This window comes from Protobothrops mucrosquamatus, unplaced genomic scaffold, assembly GCF_001527695.2.
Source record: "Protobothrops mucrosquamatus isolate PMUCROS unplaced genomic scaffold, P.Mucros_1.0 scaffold_19, whole genome shotgun sequence".
In the NCBI taxonomy this organism is placed as follows: Eukaryota; Metazoa; Chordata; class Lepidosauria; order Squamata; family Viperidae; genus Protobothrops; species Protobothrops mucrosquamatus.
The window spans coordinates 1,261,443-1,278,885 of NW_015386095.1; the positions used below are offsets into that span (position 1 = coordinate 1,261,443).

Below are 17,443 nucleotides of genomic sequence, written 5' to 3' on the forward strand. Positions count from 1 at the left end.
AAAATTTACTCAATTGCTCATATCAATATATGTTGCCAGGCCCAAAATAAGTGCCAGTAGTATCCATTAAAGTGATAATCCTCACTATAGTCTTCTCCTCACACAATGCTTCAGATATTGCCTCAAATGATCATGGAGACCGAGGGCATTGAGTCTCAGTCCCTTTTACCACACTAGTGCTCTCAATGGCTTTATGTTCAGAGGCAGCATCTGATTGGGCCAGCTTGCTATTAGCATAACAAAAGAGGGGTTTTTTTGTTAATTGCATGATGCACAGTTGCACCTTAACAGGCAAGCTAGTATAGTTCTTGCCACAGCAGGCATGGAAATAATACAGTAGTGATCAAGAGAACATGTCTGCTATGGCAAGAACTATACTAGCTTGCCTGTTAAGGTGCAACTGTGTATCATGCAGTTAACAAAAAACCCCTCTTTTGTTATGCTAATAGCAAGCTGACCCAATCAGATGCTGCCTCTGAACATAAAGCCAGTGAGAGCACTAGTGTGATAAAAGGAACCAGAGGCAACATCTGATTGGACCAGCTTACTGACAAGATTTTTTTAAAGGTTGGTTTGGTTTTTTTAATATATGCAATGAATAGCAAGGGCATCAACAGAACAGCTGCAGGAACACTTAATTGGGGAATCTCCCCAGAACGTATGCCCCACGATCTAATCTTAGCCTCACTTGGATATCCTCAAACATAGTATTTTCTCTTATCCTCAAGACTGCCTTTCCCCCCTTTTTCTAAGGGTCTGAATTATTTCTAAATTGTAAGTTTTATATTTTAATATAGCAAAGTAAATAAAACACTTTGAACACTTGCATTTTACTCAGAAAGAGATAGTATCTAAATCTGTGAATTTCATTATTTTGTAAACATTCACACTTTTGCAGTCTAAGTCATTGTTTAAGCATTCATTTAAGTATGACTGTGATGCTTTAGCATTTTGTCAGATATTCAGAACAAAGCTTGTTATGTAAATACAATGTTGAGACCTAATAAATTAATAATTTCAGTTTTAAATAAGGTTATGGGGAAACAGTCATGAAAAACATTAAAAAAATAAAATGAACATGAGAGTCCAGTACAGGTAAAACAACTAACATCTTTTCTGTCCCAGTGCATTAAAGTGGTAATGGAGTGCTTTAGTAAACACAAATGTGCATGCCTTCCTCATGACACTGTTCTCCACCTATTGCTGAAGGCTCCTATATTACACTATTCTGTATTTTTGGGGGGGACATTCTCTACCCCCTATCCCAAGTAAATGATTCATTTGAAGAATCCTTGAAAAACTCAGGTAGTTTCCATTCCTTCCCAGAGGACAGTCCTTCTATAGGTGTGATCCAATCAGTTTAAGCTTTTTCACCAGCGTTGCAAGCTCTCAATTTCATTTCTATCATTCATGAAGTCAGATTGCCATATGCTGATATGTGTTGAAAGAAAAATCTTCATCAGGGTCGAGTCCAAGCCAAGAATAAACAAAATGGAGATTGCTTAGGAAAGAAGGTTCAGTTTATTTAGTTGCCAAAAAATTCAGTGACAGCAGCATGTTTCTAGGGTGGCTGACAAAATGGAGCTGGGAGTGGGTGGGTTTTTATATTTGGGGGGGTTGTGTTTGGATTTGTTCCTGTTTGAGGTTGTTTCTGTTCCTGTGTAATGAACTTTGACTTGAGCTTTAGTGTGCCCTTTTTGTATTCTTTTTTTTTTAACAAAATTTTGTTAAGTTTATATAGATAAGGAAAAATAGGAACAATACAGGTATGGTAAAGGGAGGGGGTGGGAGGAAAGGGGAAGGGGAGGGGAATGAAGGATTTAGGGTAAAATAGGGATAGGTACAATCACATATTTCAACAAACAAGCTACCGTTTGGATCATAATAATGAGTAAATCATATTCAACCATTTTTACCGAAGCTTAGACTATAACATATTAAAAACAATTAGTAAACAAATACGTTGATCTATTAAATAAACACTACTAATAAAATCTCAAAAAATCCTAACAATCAAAAGTAACAAATGAAAATCAATAAATCAAGAAAAATAATCATATCATCAAAATGTTAGTTAGAACTCGGTTAAAAATCAGTCATCTATTCTAAAATATTGAATCCTTCAAGTTCTAACGTGTCTCTAACCATTGATAAAAAAAATTCCCAAGTTCTAAAATAAATTGAATCATCTTTTTCTTTCATTTCTAATGTTACTCTATCCATTTCTGCACACTCTAAAATTTTAGTAATTATAATCTGGTCAGATGGTAAATTCTCATTTTTCCAAAACTGGGCAAATACTATCCTTGCAGCTGTTAAAACATGCAATATCAAATAGTCATTCTCTTTACCATAATTAGGTCTTAATATTCCTAACAAAAACAATTCCGGTTTAAATTCTATCTGTAGTTTCATCATCTTTTCCAACCATCTATGGATCTTAGACCAATATTTCTTAGCGATAGGGCATATCCACCAGGCATGGTAATAAGTGCCTGGCTGTTGTTTACATTTCCAGCAAATATCCGAAACATTTTTAAACATTTTCGCTAAACGAACTGGTATCATATGCCATCTATAAAACATCTTATATAAGTTTTCTTTATATGCTACCACTTTTGTAAGATTAATATTTTTATCCCAAAGTTTTTGCCAGTCTTCCAAATCTATAGAATGTCCAAAGTTCTTTGTCCATACTATCATTGTTTCTTTCACTTGTTCTTCTTCCATCTTCCAGTTTAAAAGAAATTTATAGAGTTTTCTAATCAAATTCTCATCTGTTTTTAACAGAATTTTATCTAATGGGTTTGTTCTTTATAAAAACCGTCGATTTTATATCTTTCTCGTATCTTGTTTGAATTTGCAAATACTGTAGGACCACCATGTCAAGTCAATACCTTGTAGTTGTAAAGTTTGCCTGTCCTTAAGTTTTCCCTCTTTGTCCAAAATGTCTTTATAACTAACCCAGGGGTAGGCAACCCAAAACACTCAAAGAGCCACTTGGACTCGTTTCCCACCGAAAACAAAACACAGGGAGCCGCAAAACCCTTTGGATATCTAAAATGAAGATAACACTGCATATATCCTTTTTTTACCTTTATTATATATATAAAGGATATTTGCAGTGTTATCTTCATTTTAGATGTCAAAAGGGTCTCTCTCTCTCTCTCTTTCTTTGTCCCTCCCTCCTTCTCCCCCTCCCTCCTTCTCCCCCTCCCTCTCCCTTTCTGCCCTTGGTCTGCCAGTCTTCTTCCCCCACTCAGTGTGTGTGTGTGTGTGTGTGTGTGTGTGAGAGAGAGAGAGAGAGAGAGAGGGGGGGGGAGCACTTGCGCTTCCCCCTCTCTCTTTCTCTTCTCTCTTTCTCTTTCCTCTCCCTTTCTTTCCTCTCCCTCTTTCTTTTCTCCCTTTCCTCTCTTTCTTTCCTCTCCCTCCCTCCCTCCCTTTTTCTCTTTCCTCTTTCTTCTCCCTTTCTCCGTTTCAGGCTGACTGCGCCCAGCAGGGAGCCTCAGTTGCCGGCGCAGAAGGGAGGAGGGGAGGAAGAGAGACAGACCATCTCCTCGCAGCTCACTTCCAATCCCAATGTTGTGAATCCTGCTTGGGATTTGGGACTGAGAGGAGGAAGATCCTGGCTCCCAAGCTGCAGGGACTTCCAACCACAGAGCTTGCTTGGCTCTGTTCCCAGCCAGCACCGCGCGCGTGCAAAACAAGAACAGCAAGAAAATGCTGCGGTTGAGACTTGCCCGCCTGCCTGGCTCCCAGGCTTCGGTAGCCAAACATTTGAAGCGAGCAGCCTCGTCTGTAGAGAGTGAGGGTGGATGAGCCGAGTCTGCGGCAGGGATAACAAGGGTTGGGGAGATGCTAGCACGAGAGTGCCACGTCTTTTGACTTACCTCGCCTTGTCCCTCACTGGTTCTTTGCCAGAACAAATCGCCCTCTCTCTCTCTTTCCTCTGTCCCCCCTCTCTCTCTCCAGATGAGGAGCGAGAGAGAGAACGAAAGGCAGACGGAGCCGAAGAGGCAGGGAGGGGAGGGGGGCAGAAGGCAGTTGAAGGCACTGAAAGGTGCCCGGGACACCATGGACCGGCCCAGGGAGATGCGTGGTGAGCTCGGCTACCCAGGGAATGGCCCGGGGATGGTGCAGGAAGCGATGCCCCCTGCCACCCAGCCTGGCCTGGGGAGACGCGTAGCCGGCTCAGCGGCCCAGGGACGGCCCAGGGAGCGATGCCCCTGCCGCCGCCACCTCAGCCGGGACTGCTGCCCAGCCCGGCCCACGGAGACGCGTGGCCGTCGGCTGCCCTGGGGACGGCCCAGGAAGCGATGTCCCCAGCCTGGCCTGGGGAGACACGTGGCTGGCTTGGCGACCTGGGGATGGCCCAGGAAGCAATGCCACTGCTGCCGCCACCCCAGCCGGGACTGCTGCTCAGCCCAGCCCGCGGAGATGCGTGGCTGGCTCGGCTGCCTGGGGACGGCCCAGGAAACAATGCCCCCCTGCCACCACCCCAGCCGGGACTGCCGCCCGGCCCGGCCTGGGGAGACGCATAGCCAGCTCGGTGCCCCGGGGACGGCCCAGGGAGCGATGCCGCCGCCGCCCCAGCCGGGACTGCCGCCCGGACCGGGCAGACACGTGGCTGGCTTGGCGGCCCAGGGACGGCCCAGGAAGCGATGCCCCTGCCGCCGCCGTCCCCCCAGCTGGGACTGAGGCCTGGGGGGGCAGCAGGAGGAAGGGGGGAGGAGGAGGCTCCGGAGCCGCAAGAGATGGCTCAAAGAGCCACATGCGGCTCCGGAGCCGCAGGTTGCCGGCCCGTGAACTAACCAGTTTGTCATAGCTAATCAGATTTGGATAAGCAAATGCTTCCATTGTTGAAAGCCACTCAGGTATTTTCAGATATATTTTATGTCTGATTTTCTCCCATTCTGAAAGTAGTACGTTTCTTATCACGTGATTTTGGAAGTACTTATGTGCTTTAGATTTCTCGTACCATATAAAGGCATGCCAACCTAACTGAAGGTCGTGTCCCTCTAAATAAAGCAATCATTTATTTCTCAATACAATCCATTCTTTAAGCCAAAGCAAAATAGCCGCTTGATAGTAAAGTCTCCAATCTGGAAGTCCAAAGCCCCCTCTATCCTTAGATTCTTGTAACAATTTACATTTAATTCTCGCTTTCTTTTTTTGCCATATAAATCTTAAAATCATTGCATTTAAATAATCAAACAAATTCTTAGTAAGTTTAATAGGCACTGTTTGAAATAGGAAAATTAGCTTTGGTAAAATGTTCATCTTAACCATCGCTATTCTTCCTAGAAGTGATAATTGAAGATTTTCCCATCTTTCCAAGTCTATTTTTATTTGTTTCATTAATCTCTCATAGTTATCTTCTTTTAGTGTAGTATATTTCACAGTTAAATAAATACCCAGATATTTAACTTTTTTAACTATTTGAAGATTTGTCATTTTAGAAAGTTAAATTTTCTGTTTGTCTGTTAATTTTTTTGTTATTACTTTAGTCTTTTCCCTATTTATTTTTAGACCAGCCACTTCTCCAAATTTCTCAATTTTCTGTAAGAGTTTATCAGCTGTTTGCAATGGCTCCTCTAAAATGAAAACCAAGTCATCCGCAAAAGCCTGTAGTTTATATTTCTGGTCTTTAATCTCCAGGCCTTTAATTTCTGTATCTTGTCTGATATTTCTTGCCAGAACCTCTAATGTAAGAATAAACAACAGAGGCAACAACGGGCATCTCTGTCTAGTGCCTTTTTAAATCTCAAATCCATCTGTATAATCTCCATTTAGAAGTATTCTTGCTGTTTGTTTCTTATAAATTGCTTGAATTGCTTTGTTAAAATTTTCACCAAAGTCCATTTCTTGAAGTTGTTGAAACATAAATTGGCAATTTAAGTTATCAAAGGCTTTTTGTGCATCAAGGAATATAAGTGCCATCTGGTTCCCTGGATGGATTTCATAGTATTCCAAGACGTTTAAAATAATCCTCAAGTTGTTCTTTATCTGTCTTTTTGGTAGGAAACCATTTTGGTCTGGGTGTATAAATTCATTCAAAAAGTTTTTCATTCTTTCTGCCATTATTGCAGCAAAGATTTTGTAATCCACATTTAATAGCGATATTGGTCTGTAATTTTTAATTAATGTATGATCAGTCTCTTCTTTAGGTATCAAAGTAATATTAACTTCGGTCCATGAATCCGGTATTTTTGTCTGTGTAAAAACTTCATTACATAAGTCTTTCAAAGTTGGAGTTATAGTATCTTGTAACGCTACATAGAATTCAGCAGGAAGACCATCAGGTCCTGGTGTTTTATCTTTCTTTTGCTTTTTTATTGCCTCTGTAATCTCCATCATTGAAACATTATCGTTTAACCTCTGACGATATTCTCAGGAACCTTTGGGAGATTTGCTTCTTTTAAATAAGCCTGAATTACATCTTTAGAAACCGTCTCCGCCTTATAAAGTGTCTCATAATACTCCTTCGTAATTTTTTTCATTAAGTCATTGTGACAATATAGTTCACCGTCTGTGTCCCGAAGCTTATTTATTAATCTTTTTTCTCTTTCTTTTTTTAATCTATATGCCAGCCATCTCCCAGGTTTGTTGGCATTTTCAAAAAAATTCTATTTAAACCTTTTAATCTGTTGTGCCATTGTATTTATCTCAAGTAAGTTTAACTTATGTTTTAATAGTTCCATTTATATTTTCAACTTTTTCTTTTGAGGGTCTGATTATAATTCAGTTTCCAACATACTAAGTTGTTCTTTCAATCTATGTTGAGCAAGTTTCTTTTCCTTCTTCTTTTTAGCAAGATAAGTTATAGCCAAACCTCTAAAATATGCTTTTGCCATGTCCCATACAATTTGAATAGAGGTTTCTTCTTTTTTATTGACTTTAAAAAAGAATTCCACTTCTTTTGTTGCGAATTGTAAAAACACCTTTTTTTTCAATATTGATTTATTCAAGGACCATCTCGGTCTTTTTTTAAGTCCTTTCCAAGTCATTTTCATTGAATTATGGTCTGCCCAAATGTTAGATTCTATTTCAATTTCTTGTATCACGGCCTTTAAGTCCAAAGAAGTCCATATCATGTCAATTCTTGACCACAATTTATGTCTATTAGAATAAAAGGTATATTGTGCTTTTTCCGGGTACATCTCTCTCCAAATGTCCTGTATACAAAGTTCATCTTTCATTCTTAGAAAGGATTTAGGTAAGATATTACTTCCTTTTTTCCCGTTTATAACTTTTATAGTCCCGTACTGGATCAACAATTGCATTGTCTCCAACTATACACAAGCTATGGTAATTTAAGTCCACATGTTTATCGTATAATTGCTTAAAGAATTGATCTTGCTTTTCATTGGGAGCATATATCGCAACCATCAATATTTGTTTTTGATTCCATGTAATCTCAACCATCAGTATTCTTCCCTCTTCATCAGCATAAATTTGTTTTGGGTTCATCTTTTCTTTTATATATAGAGCTATCCCTCTTTTCTTTTGTGATGTCAAGGAAAAATAAAGTTTACCAAGTTTTAATTGTTCAAGTATTCTAGAATGTTGTGACTTGATGTGTGTCTCCTGGAGGCAAATTATATCCATTTTTAGCTTTTGTAGTTATAAAATATTTTACTCCTTTTTGATGGGGAGTTAAGACCATTTATATTTATTGAAAGAATTCCAATTTCCTCCATAATTTCAGTTGTGTCGAGATCTCAATTTTCTAGGAGAGCTTATTTGTCTCTGATCTTTAGGCCTCACATCTTCCTCTGGTTGAGTCTTTTTAGGCGCTTCTTCTTCCGTTTGTTTCGATGTTCCTGCAGTCGTTTCCTCTGGTTTCTTAGGTTCCGCCTCACCTCTCTCCAAGAAGTCTCTATGATTATTAAAGAAATCCTCTGCTTGTTGTGGGGTGTTCAATCTGTATCTTTTTGTGTCCCAAAAAGTTAATAGTCCTTCTGGGACCAACCATCTGAAGTTCACTCCTTTACTAATCAATTTCCTCGTTAAGAATTGGTATTCTCTTCGAGCTTCTCTAATTCTTCTTGGGATCTGTTTGAGAACTACCAAATCTTTATCTTTGTATTTCAGAGGTTGGTCCCTCACTAGTCTCAGGATCTCATCCCGTACTGCTCTTTTGCTGAATCTAACATGAACCTCCCTGTAATCCAAGGGTAGGGCCTGATGGCCAGTTATATTCCACCAAAAAGCTCAAAGAAGAGGAGATTAAAAAAAACCATAAATATATATATAATCCAAAACCCTCAGAAAAAAATAAAAGTAAAAATAAAAATATCCAACAAGAGTAATATCAAAAAGTAGGAAAAAATATAAAAAGGGATAGCAGATCTCTGGGCAAAAAAAAGGAAATAGAAAAAGAAGAAAAATAAAAAAAATATGTTTATATCCACACAACAAGGCTGACAAAAAAGAGTAACAAATAAAAAGGAAGAGCAAAAAAAGAAGAAAAAGTATTTAATTTATAATTCAAATGGAGATATAAAAGATTTCTTCTATGGTTCCCTTATTTTAAAGAGAATAAAATCAATCCAAAAAGGGAATCAAACACCAAGCAAGGACAAAACAAAAAACAAAAAATAGAGAGCAGTCTCTCTTAGTAATCTCCAAACGAGGTAGGAATGTCTGGGCAGTCAGCCAAGTGTCTGGGCGTTGAGCCAAACACCACAGCTGAATCAACAAAGATAGTGTAGCAAAAAGAAATAGTATAGCAAGAGAACAAAAGAAAAAAAATTGCAAGAATAACCACCAGGGGACGCTGTTTCTTCCCTCACCATTACTTAAGGAGAAAGTAAAAAAAAAGAGAAAGCTCCAGCAATAAATACAGAAAAATACTTCAAAAAAAATTCTAAAAAAAGAGCAATTAAGGTGGCTTCCCCCAAATAGGATAGTAATAAATCTTTCTTCCCCTCTATGGTAAGACAAGCTGGTTCCTTCAATATAGCTTTAGTTAAAACTTTTCAAAAGTTTTAAAACGCTGAAACCGGCGCTTTTTGGGAGGGGGGAGAAGCAAAAAATCCTCTCCTCCTCCCCTTAGGCTTCCAGCTTATTGTTAAAGGCAGGCAATTTTCTTAAGGGTCCACTTTGCATCAAAAACTGATATCATCTCACCCGGATCAGTTGCTTGTTTCCTTAAACAGCTGACTCCTGTCTCCGATGATCTGCTGAAGATGGCGGCAGACACAAAGCTCTCCACCTTTCTCTTGCCGGTTCCAGAGGCTATTTTGAGTTCGGGGAGCTGGCTACCGCCAGCTCCCTTTCCTCAAAGAATTCACCTCTCGGTGGCCCGCCAGCGACAGAAATTCAGACCCTGGGCACGGAGAGTTCGTGTCCCAGGGTCTAGGACCAACGACGTCACCTGGAGAAACCCCCTTTTTGTATTCTAAGGGTGATGGGTCCTAAAGGTCATATCTTTAGATTTTGGGTGGGGAATGCAGATTTTAGGGGTCTTTGACTTTCTAATTCCATCAGCTCCAAGGTTCCTGGACCCAGTCTTCCTGAATGAATCACCAAATCTGCATTTCTAAAAGCCAGTTTCTGCTTTGGATAGAGAGACTTGGGGGTGGGGTGATTCTGTCTAAGATTTTCTATTATTTCTTTGGGGAAATATAATATTCTGCCTTTTTAATATCCCCCAAAATATTTCCTTCTTTAGGAAGGTGGGTGGGTGCTGACTTCCTACATATGGAAGAAGAGTCTTCATTCGGCCAATCAAATTTCTCCTACCCACTCATTTCTTTTAAACCAGTTGAAAAGACTGAGTAGGGCCATGAACTTTCATTTCCCAGCATCCAGCCAGGCTTCTCTGATTACAAATGGTTTGTGTTGCGCTTATAGCAGACACACAGCAGGTTCAGAAAGCTGAGAGGTGATAGAAGTAAAGGAAAGGTCTTCAGAAATTTAATACTGAAAGAGAAATTTAAAATTGAATTTGCTGCAGTGAAAATTTACTGAGTGGAGAAGCAACTATCATAGATGGGAAACAGGAAAGGATAGCATAAAGAAAGGACGTAAGAGAAACATGTAGGCAAAAATTAGCTGGGTCTTAGAGTGGGAAAAGGAATTGAAAACAGGAAAACAAGCTGAATAAGATAAGAGGAAAGGCATACTGAATTGAAAAACAGAAAAGAATCTATTGTTCTAAAAGGGGGACATAAATATCCACAGAACTCAAAATAGCTATTTAAATGTCTATTCTTTCTTATTATTATTGTACATGTGATGTATGATTTAGTATGTAGCAGGAAATATATAGTAGGCAGTCGGAAAGAGTGTAACCTCATAGTACCTCAGCCAATGGGGAAAGAGGAGGGATGTGGCGGCCGGGACAGGGCTGTATAAAGAAGGGAATATTTTGGGTTGAAACTTTGGAGAGAACCAAGCTTTGTGATAGCTTCTCTCCCCACTTATTGCAATAAACAAAACAAAAGGCCTTCACTGTGTCTTGGCTGGTTATTGGTCAGGCGAGCTTGCCTCTGGTCATGAAGGAAAGTAGCCAGGAGCATATAACAGAAGGAAAGCTTTTTATTTCAGTGGATGAGAAATCAGTTGTGCGAGTAGAAACTGTCCTTGCTATCTTCTTAAGTCTTTTTAAAGTCTTCCATATAGCAAGGGTAGAAAGGGAGGATACAGAATTCCATGGGTAGGCCAGTTTTGGAAAAATCACAGTGGCATCTGCCCATTGGTCAACACCAAAAAAAAAAAAAAAGCTCACACACCTGTGCTAATATAGAAAAGGGCTAGGGAATGTTTGGAAACATTCCTAAAGGAAAGAAGAATTTCAGAAAACAAAATTAGACTGACTCGATGCAAAAATAATTAAAGTTAGCTCCTATTGAAGTTAATAGAATAACATTTCATTCCCATTGCATTTTGATCCCATTTCAGCCAGTTAGTTAATCAGGATCAAATTTGCAGATCATCTAGTCCAGTTCCCTGCCTAGTGTAGCCTACAAAAAATAATAATAAAAAAAAACATAAGGACCCAGCCAAATGCAAAAAAAAGATTAGGAAAAGGCTAAGGATAACTTACAGCCTAATTTTAGAAGCTTGGAGAAAAAGAGATACAAAAACGCTAGATATACATTCTATGAATAAAATCTGTGTCTATGTGTATTAGCAGTTACTCATTCAAATATCTGTTTTCTGTTATGAATCTCCTCAGCAGTTCTAAGGCAACCACAATTCATCCATATGTGACTGTACACAGGCATAGTAAAACATGCCATTTTTGCTAAACAAAAATAGAATTTGTCAACAGTAGCAAAGAAATGCCACATGGTTCCAAAGAGCATATATTAATAACATCACCGTTTATGACACTGCAGTAAAAATAACATCATCAGTTTTGAAAATATGCTATTTCACACAAACTAGGGTTGATTCTTTGCAGTCTTATACTTATCCACCACTAAGGTGAATCAGTCAATATATCACAATAATGAACAGTATAACCCTAATAATAAGGCTTAGTACAATTAAGTTCTACTAGAAGGTTTTCACTATTGGAAGCTTGCCCCACAAAACAATTGATTTTATGGTGATTTTCCCAGATCTGTATTATTGTTGCCTTGTAAAACTATTCCTGCATTAATACAGAAGGTCTAGAAATCATTTAAGTGGCAAAAATGGAATTTATAGTTAAAAGAACTAGCTTAACTCTCATTAGAACCTAGAATTTGGAAACCAATAAAGCAAAATATTTGTAGCTCAGAGTTGAAAAGAGGGGTCCTTGGTGCTCTCTGAGCTTGGTTGTTTTCTTACAGACTTCTCATTACCCAAACTAGGTAACATCATCAGTGCTGATGATGGTACCTAGTTTGGGTAATGAGAAGTCTGCAAGAAAACAACCAAGCTCAGAGAGCACCAAGGACTCCTCAGAATTTTGAGAGCCATCGCCCATCAAGGCAGCAAATCAAGATGGTCTTCTGGAGAACCCAGTTCCTCCATGGAGCAGTTCCACTTTGATTTTGCAGATGGAGAAGACCATGGTCCAAGTCATTTTCAGCACTTGAGCAGCCATTTTTCTAAACCGCCTCCCCCCACCATCAATTCCTTCAAAACTCTCCAGGCTGTGCCTGCAACCAATTTCATTTCTAGCTTCATTTACAGGTTTGAAAAACTGCCTTTTTTTTTAATAAGCAAAGAACTAAAAGGAAACAAAATGAGGAAAAACAAGCCAGAAAAACCCAATGTAATTGTAATGCTGGTAATATCATTTATGCCAGAATGATTCATACTTAAGATGCTCTGTCTGTTTGTTTTTGTACTTCAAAATCCTTAAATAGAAAATAATAAATAATCTGCAAAGAGTGTGAGTTTCAGTATGTCAAACACTGACAATAAAATATAAGTAAAATACAAATCAGCCCCATGGAAAATAAACTATCAAGATTATTAAACAATTAAATGTATAAGACCAATAGTGACAGCAAATCTAATACTGGTTGAGGCATAACTATTACTCTTATGCTTGGCAAAACATAAGATGAGCAGGTTTTTTTCCCCAACTAGATTTTACTCTCACTGTTCAATTAGGAGATTTATAGTAGTTATGTTTTTGTTATTTTGTTTTTAAACTTCTCTAGCTATTTTATTTGTCCCTCAAATATAATTAAATGTGACCATACAGCAGGCATGCAGGGAATTGTTAAGCAAACACTATTTTTAATATATCTGTTTTAAAACGCTGGTTGTAATACTACAGGGCAAGGAATATGTTTTTTCCCATAGATACATATTTTAACTCAATGGGGTTAATAGTGTTGAAAAACATCATCACATATAAGATATCTTAGACGAGAATGGAGACCTGAAAACAAGGAAAAGATTATTAGAAGCCACCTCATATAAAGAAAATCTATACAAGATGTTTTATAGATGGCACCTTCCCCCTATAAGGCTAGCAAAAATAGATTAAAAAACCTCACCGACATGCTGGAAATGTAGAAGGCTTCCAGGGGCTTACTATCACATGTGGTGGGAATGTTCAAAAGCGCAAAAAATTTGGCATCAGATAAAAAATTGGCTGGAAGAAATACTATTACAAAAAAATGATTTAAAACCAGAAACCTTCTTATTAGGGATTATTAATGATAAAGCAAAGCATCTTTCTACTTACTATTGCATATTTTAACCACAGCAAGATTGGCATATGCCCAAAAATGGAAAAGAAAGGAAACCCCCACTGAAGAAGAAATAATAAATAAAATCTTATCCTGCGCTGAAATGGACAGGTTAACTCTAGAGATTAAAAATAAAACTGAAACAGAGTATTATGAAATTTGGAAAAATTTGTACCATTGGTTAGAGATAAGGAGGATCGCTCAGATGATTATCAATTGATTAGTTGATATCGTAAGGATTTCTTATTGATATCGTAAGGATTTCTTATTAACACCTATATTAGGACACAACTGAAAGATATGTACCGGTAAATACAACGTTGACGACTGAAAGATGGTTTACCAAAAAATTTACAGATGTTATATGTACAGTTTGTTATACTCTGTCCTGTTATAGAATGTATTTTAAGTTTCTGTTTTTCTTTCTGTAACATAAGGTAATACTAATAGCAGTGTTGTAGCCAGGGAAGTTGAATCATGTCCATTTCTGTTTTTAAATGTACATTTAATAAAATTTGGGGGGGGGGAAATAGTGTTGAAAAACATCCAAAGGAGTCTGGTAGCATCTTTTCTGATTATTAAATTTTATTAAAAGGCATATGCTTTCAAGAACTGCAATGCCATTTGTTCAGTAATGTATGCCTTTTAACAAAACTTTTTACTCAGAAAAGGTGCTATCAGAATTCTGATGTGTTTTAACCACCATAGACTAACACAACTGTCCTCCTACAAGGTCAATAGTGCTGAAGTTTGTCTTTCATGTATTTAAGCTTTTCTCCCACTTCCTGCAAAAAAAAAACAACCTGGACCAGTATTATTAAATAACATATTCTTTTCTTTTGAAAGCAGGCATCAGAATTTCATTTTTTAATGTGTGCCAGTGGGTTCACAGGAAAAAAATGACAATAAAGGTTATTTTATTTTATCTTATTATAAAGACTAAAAGTATATTACATTCCAAATACATATAGTGCACAGGTGTTTTTATGTAAACAAGATCCAATTATTCAGGATAATTTAGTAATGCCATTGTATTCAACAGGGTCCAAATAAAGTTTAGAACTGCAATCTAAAGTAGCATTGGAGTGGAATGGAAAGTGTAGCACAAGAACAATGTAACAGAGGCTTGAGTTTAATATTCTTAATCTAAGACAAACCCTTCTGACTGAGCTTTTAGTGTTACATCTCTACTAGAACTACCATGAAGGAATGTGCTGGATTAGTTCTCAAATGCAAACAACCCCTATTATGGTGGCTTCCGTCTATTTACATAGTCGGTGTTTTTTTTAAAAAACTGTCTTTAAAGTGTCTTTTTAAAAACCAATAGCACTCAAACATATTACAACCTTGTCTTTATTCATAGGTGTGTTTGTCTGTCAGTTATATATAATGTCGGAATAAATTTATAGTTTAATGAACTGCATACTTCTACAAGAAAGTTAATACAATACAGGCATCAGGAATTATTTTATATACAGTGCATTCAGAAAGTATTCAGACCCCCTTCACTTTTATCAATTTTGTTATGCTGCAGCCTGTGCTACAGATCTACAGTTGTTGAAATTCATTTTTTCTCATTAATCTACACTCAGTACCCCATAAAGGCAAAGTGAAAACAGAATTTTAGAAAAGTCTGTAAATTTATTAAAAGGAAAAAATTGAAATATCACATTGGCATAAGTATTCAGACCCTTTGCAACATATGAAATTTAGCTCAGGTGCTCCCAGTTCTCTTGATTGTTGCTGACATTGATTGGAGTTGACCTATGATAAATTAAATTGATTGGACATGATTTGGAAAGGCACACATCTCTCTATAGAAGGCCTCACAGCTGACAATGCATACTGTAGCACAGCAAAAGCCATGAGGTCAAAGGAACTGCCTGCAGAGCTCAGAGACAGGATTATTGCAAGGCACAGATCTGGGGAAGGCTACAATAAAATTTCTGCTGCATTGAAGGTTCCTAAGAGCATAGTGGCCTCCATAAATCTCAAATGGAAGAAGTTTGGCACAACCAGACTTCTTCCAAGACCTGGTTGCCTGGTCAAACTGAGCAATCGGAGCAGAAGGGCCTTAGCCAGAAAGGTGACCAAGAACCCAATGGTCACTCTGACTGAGCTCCAGAGATACTGTGTAGAGGTGGGACAGGGTTCCAGAAGGACAACTATCACTGCAGCCCTCCACCAATCTGGGCTTTATGACAGAGTGGCTAAATGGAAGACTCTCCTCAGTGAAAAATACATGAAAGCCCACTTGAAGTTTGCAAAAAAGCACCTGAAGGACTCTCAGACTGTGAGGAACAAAATTTTCTGGTCTGATGAAACCAATATTGAACTGTTTGGCCTCAATTCTAAACCTTATGTCTGGAGGAAACCAGGCACCACTCATCATCTGCCCAATACCATCCCAACAGTGAAGCATGGTGACAGCAGCATCATGCTCTGGGGGTGTTTTTCAGCAGTAGGAACTGGGAGACTGGTCAGGGGTGAGGGAAAGCTGAATGGAGCAAAGTGCAGGGATATCCTCAGTGAAAACCTGTTCCACAATGCTCAGGACTTCAGACTGGGCAGAAGGTTCACTTTCCAATATGACAACGATCCTAAGCACACAGCCAAGACAACACAGGAGTCCATCCAGAGCCCTGACTTGAACCCTATTGAACATCTCTGGAGGAACCTGAAAATGGCTGTCCATGACGGTCACCATCCAACCTGACTGAGTTTGAGACAATTTGCAAGGAAGAATGGCAGAAAATCCTCCAATCCGGGTGTGCAAAGCTGGTCACATCATATCCAAAGAGACTTGAGCCTGTAACTGCTGCCAAAGGTGCTTCAACAAAGTACTGAGTGAAGGTTCTGAACACTTATGCCAATGTGATATTTCAGTTTTTTCTTTTTAATAAATGTACAGACATTTCTAAAATTCTGTTTACATTTAATTTACACTCATTATGGAGTACAATGAGTACAAAAGTGAAGGGCATCTGAATACTTTCTGAATGCACTGTATGTAAAAGTGTGTCTCTTTGTGTGTATATAAGTAAAAAGATATGATATCTAAAGGAGAATAAAAGAGCAAGTGACATTGTGCACTTCACAATATCATACAACTGACCTAGTTTTGAAATTTTTGTGATATCACTATATGCCTAGGAATACTGTCCTTTGACAAAGAGATCATATTGTTATTCATATTATTTATGCTGCTCTCTACCTCTTTGTTACTATTATTAAAATTATACCTGAATAAAGTTATGGTCTAATTTAATAAGTTACATACTCCTGCAAATAAAGTTAATATAATATAGGCACTAGAAACTATTATACAGACATAACTATAAAAAAGTGCCAGTGTGGTCAATTAGGACTGGGCAACTACAAAATTTACTGGGTAACTTTGAGCTAATTGCCCAGGATAACTCTGAAAAAACAAATATATAAATGCAACAAATAAATAGGCAGCTTTGGCACAGAGCTGCAAGAACATCAGGAAGATGGACAACTAACATTTTCAGACAGTGTATTATCAAGCAAAGTAATGGATACCTTAAGTAGCTAAGGTACTCCTTTTAGCTACTTTTAGGTGAAAATGCAGAGCAAAAATAATCTAAATCCTGGCTACATAATTCGCAAGTATTTTTCATTAAATGGTTTTACTCTGTTTATACTGATTTGAAGTTTTGCTCTTGCACTTACAGAAAGTGACTGTCTCAACCACACCTATTTCTTCACGTTTCCGTACCCAAGAACTTAATATAGCCGCTTTCTTGAGGCCGCGAGTGTAATTCCACCTCGGTTTTCCATATTTTACACAGATTTTATACAGATCCACAGCAACACTCTCTCCTAAACCTGCTTGTGTGGAAAGGGGAAGGGGTGACATCCCACTGACAAGACTGCCATTTCCCAGGCTACACACCACTAAAATATCTCCCCGCTATCACCCATCTTTTGGAGGGGAAGTCCCACATGTCGCACAGTCGGATATACAGCAGACTCGGCGCCAGCCCGCCCTTCCTCTGAAGCACAGCAACGGAGGAGCAGCAGTCCCACGGCACGCGAGTTTCCCGCGCGCCCTCACTGGCAAGCAGACACGCAGCTCCCCCTCATAACCTCCGACCGTCCTCCCACTGCTTACTTCCCGCCTCTTCTCTTTCCTACCTGTATCTATCCGAACGCGTGAAAGAAGAAGAAAAAACCCGAACTGCCACAGTGAGCGGTATATTTACTCCAAAGTCGATCCGCGGACGTTCTCACGGCAAGCCCGAAGAAGCTACCGCGGCCAGGACTACCACCCG

The 17,443-nt window shown here is 38.7% G+C and overlaps 1 protein-coding gene across 2 annotated transcripts in view; it reads right to left on the reverse strand.

The window, feature by feature from the left end:
- The window catches only part of MGAT4A (alpha-1,3-mannosyl-glycoprotein 4-beta-N-acetylglucosaminyltransferase A), an 85,945-nt gene that overhangs the window by 68,038 nt on the left and 464 nt on the right, over window positions 1–17,443 (reverse strand). The gene's annotated exons all lie outside the window — the stretch shown is intronic.